Raw genomic sequence first — 6,000 nt, forward strand, 5'->3', positions numbered from 1 at the left:
ATTTCGGAAGAAGTAGACATAAATTTGTAATATTTACTTGATTTTGGAGATATGAGTGGTAAACAAGGGCGTAGAATAAAATCCCTAACTAGAGATACAAGTTCTTCAATTTGGCATACTTGTTATGGGTTAGTAGAGATGTGTAAACATTTGTTAAAAAACAATTTCATTTATGTTATGTTAGGAGAGTTCTCAACAGATTTTAATGAAAAAGCATTCAGTAAGTTTAGACAAGGTTCAGACGGAACATATTTTATAACTGTTTAAATTGTTGTTGAAAAATTAAACATTGAAAAAGCTAAACTGTTATTGGAATTAAAAGTTGATGTTTCAGATTACACTACTGATATTGAGCATTTGTCAAAAATGTGGCTATTTTAGAAGTGAAGAATCTTATGATATAATTAATCAATTACCTGAACTAGAAGCATTTTTGCCACTGAGTACAAAAATGGCTCTGTTTTATATTGCAGGCTATGTTACAAGAAAAGATGATGTCAGTGAAAATGAATTGTTGACTGACACTGCATTTTATTTTCAGTTGTATGGAGACTACACAAAAACCATGGACAGAGGTGGATTGAGGGTACCTCTGGATTGCTATGTTCAGTGGGTTTTTTTTTGTTACATTATTTTTGAAGTTGAGAAAAAAAAGACATGCAGAAAGTCGTTGTGCAATATATTTATGATGATATCAGATATTTATAACTTGAAAATGCTAAAGAAACATGGTGTTATATTGTCAAACATATTTCTTAAAAATTATTATTTGTTTATTTCACCTAAGTCCTCTAAGGAACCTGCATTAAAGGTTTTAAAATTATCTGTAAAGCATTAAAAAATATTCTTATGTACATTTTTTATAACAATTTCTAATATTTGATGATTATTTTAATGGCTTTTTTTTCGCATTATTTAAAAGGTTGTTTATTTTTCTTTTGTGATTTCGTTTTTAAATAAAATTCATTCATGATTCTGAAAAATATTGTTTTTCATTATTTTTTTTTTATTTATTAAAATTTTATGATATTTAATAAACACTGCATTAGACATTTTGTGCATTGGAACAGTTCCTTTTAAATTTAATAAATTAACTGAAAATAATGTAGCTCGCTTATTTTTTCAGCCATTTTTTTATATTTTCCGTAACATTGTCCGCCCCCAGTTAAAAATACGGATTCGCGACGGGAAGGCCTGTAATAAGTATCGCCATGATTATATAGCATTGGCACGGAATGAACCTTATTTCTGTTTTAAAAAGAAGCCGCGCAAATGTGTTAACTATGCGTGTTGAATATAAACAAACTGTTACAAAATGCATGAGAAAAGATTTGTTAAATCAAAAACAAGAAATAAACCAATCTTCGATTATTAGCCTTTCTGAATTGCCTTTAAATGTTTTGCCAACATATAACATGTGATGTAAGTTTGTTCCTTAGTGTGTTACAAATTAAAAGCAAATGAAAAGAATGTGTTGGAAATGTCAAGTGCCAAGGGATGTGAAAATTTATGGAATATGTCCTCAATACCAATTTTTAACCATAAAAAATGTGATAGAAAATACGATTATACCATAAGAGATGTTGAAATCTTTTGAAACTTTATATTCATTTACAAATCGTTTGCAAATAAAGCACGTTAATTGTTATTTGACCAATCTGAAAAAAAATGTTTTAAGGGTATATGATTTTGTGAGAAAGAAATGAGTTCCTGTTATTGAAAAAGTTAGTAGAAAGGTTTTAACAAAACAATTAAGTCAAAGAGAAATAAATAAATGATTTAAAATTGTAAAGTGAGGAGTAGCATGCCAAAAAGAAGATTCCTGCCTAGTGACTAAAGTAGACAAATATTTAAATTCAGATTGTACTTATTCCAGATATTGATATGTCAATCACAAGCAAAGCAAAGGATCTATCAGCTCTCAGATGAGATTGAAATTGACAAAAGTTTTGGAATATCAGATTGTGTTACTACCTCAGTGGTTAGTGCTGTATTTCAAGATGTAAGATAAATACATAAAGGGAACAGTTTTTTTTTGTCACTGAAAGGAGTAAATTCTTTGAGAACATAAAATAATTTAGAAAGTTTTAAAATCTAATCCCTAAATCAGTTTCAGGTTTATAGTTTGATATTGAATTGGGTCTAGTTAAATTTGTTAATTATAAAAGTATGAAAACTGATGAAATAAGAATTCTCGGTTGGTTGTGATGCAACAAACTTTTACACAAGTATTTTATAGTTATAGTTTTCTGGAGGTATTATTCATTTGATGAAGTTAAATCTAAGTAGACCGTTGTAATAGCCAGTTTGTCTTCTACATGCAAATAAATTGCAAAAAGCTTCCAGTTATAAAATTCAGCTCAATAAGATTATAAAATCGATCCAGTCTCCCAAATTTAAATGGGATTGATCTTTGCAGTGATCAAAACTATCTGTTTGATATAAGTTGTAAAGGAGAATGTTCTAATAATCTTAAAACCAGGTCCTTTTGCTCGTTCAAGATAGTTGAGGTACTAGTAGAACTCTGATAGTATATGTTACCATACACAATCCAAGTGAGAATTTTGTAATATATGTAATGAAAGTTTATACACCTATTTAATATTAATGTTTAATCATCCTGTAGAAAGATGCAAAGCATTTTTTGAAGATTACTAAACTTTTAATATTTTTGATACCTGAATTAAAAACAATAATTGATCCAGTAGTTCAAAGAAGTAGATAATTATATCATTTGGAAAATTTACTTCTTGTAATCTCAAAAGATGATAAATTAATATGTGAATAGGATTATTGTAGAATTATAGTAGAAAGGATTAAAAATAATAGTTAAAAAAAGAGAGAATTTTGAATACTGATGTAAAGTTTTGAGGCTGATACCTTTATCAACCATGGTAAGACATCAATAGATATGATCCACCAATGTTACAAAATTTCATTTGATCAAGTTTACGATCTTTCAAAAAAACAGAAATCTTATTCTTAATCATAAATTGTGTAAGATTTTCCTTTTCATACTCAAGTTGTTAAAGGGTGCAACAAAACTATTTCAGAAGCATTGATTGCAGTATGTGGAGAAGAGCAAAAGGATGACTTTATTTGAAACAGAAGAATGTCAAAACAAGCATGAAATTTTTCATGGATAGTAAAAATGAATTTTATTTTAAATAACAATTTTTTTAAATAAATCTAGTGCTGAAACAATCTTAAACTAATTTCAATGCTTTATTATCCTCTTTATTCATAACTTTAAATTGATTAACAAAAATAAATCATAATAACAAAAATAAATCATAATTTAAGTAAAGAATAATGATTAGTATGCATATAAGAACGCTCTATTATATCATCAGGAGTCTAAGGCTTTTAAATAATCTTTAGGCTCTTTATAGTAGATGAAGATGACGGTCCAGGCGCGTTAATTTTTAGAAGTAGCCAACTTCGTATACTTTTCTATATTTTTTATGCTTTCTTTTTTACTTCATCCTATTGTAAAATGTTAACTAAACTGCAATATTTAGATCCTCATCTTAAATTCTGCCTAAATCTTGGTGCTGTTTATGAGGAGAATTGAGAAAGGTTTTGCCAGGATATCCAGGTAATTTAGAAGTGGTACCAAAGAAGATAGGATAAACTACGATATATATCTGGAGTTTGGTCCGTAGTGATGTCTACTTTCTCAACCTTTTAAAGTATATTTAAAATTAACTAAACTTAAAGGTTATTTGTAATAAAATCAGCAGTGTCACTCGAAATTTTTTATGTAGTTTATGATATACCTCTTGCTATTAAACCCAAAGCCTAAAAGCCAAAACGTGGATATCGATGATCTGAAGTTTTTAACTTGATGAGTTTTGAGAACGGTTAAGGAAGTGAAATAGCCAACTTATGTGGCTTACTTTTCATTTAAATTTGGTTGGCAATCATAATCATGGCTGATTGTGATTGCGGAGATCATCATCTTACGTTGTGTAAAGGTTTTTGTTAGTCCTTATTTTATTGTCAGCAATCCTCTTTTCAAGATCAAAAAAGATCTAGACATGGCTTAGTATAAGACCTATGCATTACTAATCTATTTCCACCATTGGCTTGTTTCACAAATTGATATGTTGGCAAAAGTTGCACTTAACATACATCTCTATTTTTCCCACCAATCGATGTCTATCGCTTCGCTGAAGATATCCCAAATCTTAGTTCTTGGCATTTTTTAAAAGGTAATCAGGTGCAAATTATTCACGTCTCAACTTTTAATTTCGAAATTAAATGTCAGCAAGTGGTTTTTAGTAAACATCGGCATTGGGTTTTTCGATTTTTAACAAATAATAAATCAAACAAATAAATCGAATGTATAAATTATTTAAAATAATTGGCGCTAATTCACTTTCGCACCGCACCCCCTTTTTTTAGATTGTAAAAGATTGTCGTCCAAAAAAAAGAAAACGTATAGGAAACAATACTTTTGGACCAACTTAATATAATCTAAACTCAATCTGAAAAAATTAAAAACTCATACGAAAACGCCAATATTCGCAGTTTTTTATAACGGGATGACGAATTTAAAAAGTGAAAATAATTATATAGAAATTAAACATGGTTTTCACTACTGTTTAAACTTTTAAATTACGAACCTTTCATTCGAGTGCGAATCATATGGGAAATTATGATAGAACAACCAAGAAACAAAAACCAGCTCTAGAACTAATGTTTTAAATTTTTCAGATTGAGTTTAGAGTACATTAAGTTGATTTAAAAGAATTTTTTCGTATACGTTTTTTTATTTTTAAACGACGATCTTTCATGATCTGTAATAAAAATTGGGGGAGGGATGCAATAGTTAAATAGCGCCAAATAATTTATAAGTTAGAGACCTACTAAGGTACAAGACTCCAGAAAAAAGTTGCGATACCTCGTATTTCTTATGTTACATAGTTTCAATCCTTCAAAAACATTGCGCAGAATTGCTATTCGATTAAAACCGTTTAACTTATTTTTATAACAAGTTTTAAAATAAGTTCAACGTCTAAATAAAAAACTTAACTATGAACCAAAATGTATCACACCAAAACTTTGCATTTAAAACGCATAAAGAGTTCTATTTTAAGAAAATTCTGAAAATTCGATATATCGTAAAGGGGACTGATTAAGAATTTGGTTAGAATTCGTCATTGTTCGTTAAAAACCGAAAAACCAAACACCGGGATTTAATTTTTGAAATTTCAAACTTCGCAACACCAAAAATTAAGCAAAAAAATGCAAAAGTAAAAAAAGTCTTCTTCAAAATTTTTCAAAATTTCTCAAGATTTGTTTTTTAAATTTTTTTTTTCATTCAACTTTTTTTTCATTCAACTTTTTGATACAACATTTCCTCCAGTAATTCTCTCGGAGGTTTTTTCAAAAATTCAGATTCAAACGAATTTGATATATATTGATACCATAAATTATTACAACACACAAAAGAAATGAATTACTCATCTTGAAATATCAAAATTATCAGTTATTTTTTATTGAATTTTTTTAAACCGTCGAATATCAACAATATATAACTAATTTCAAAGGATATTTCGTCGATTATTGTGACAAATGGTCAACTGTAGCAGCACAGCAAGACTTGTTTTTCAAAATAAAAACAGTTCGTACGTCTGAGACAAGTTGTGACTTTTTATAATAAACTATTTGCACAGTAAATTTTGTTATGTATAATAAAAGATGTATTAAATAATAAAAATCACCAGTCTTAAATTATTAACGGATTCTTACTTCCTTCCTGTGAGAATTTGCTCAACAAATGATAAATGAGTAAATTGAGTTGATTTAGTAAATTTGATAAATAACCAATGATTAAAAACACTTATTATCTTTGTTATTATACTTGAGAAAAAAATGTTTTTGAGTACAGATTTCTCACCCGGCAGATTTTACATGTAACTTTTAATAATGACTTCCAGAACGAAAAAAAAAATTAAAAAATAATAATAATAAATAAAAAAATAAAATTATTTA

Source organism: Hydra viridissima, unplaced genomic scaffold, assembly GCF_058129835.1.
Source record: "Hydra viridissima isolate aposymbiotic clone 2 unplaced genomic scaffold, HvirCarnegie_v1 scaffold_3, whole genome shotgun sequence".
Classification (NCBI taxonomy): Eukaryota; Metazoa; Cnidaria; class Hydrozoa; order Anthoathecata; family Hydridae; genus Hydra; species Hydra viridissima.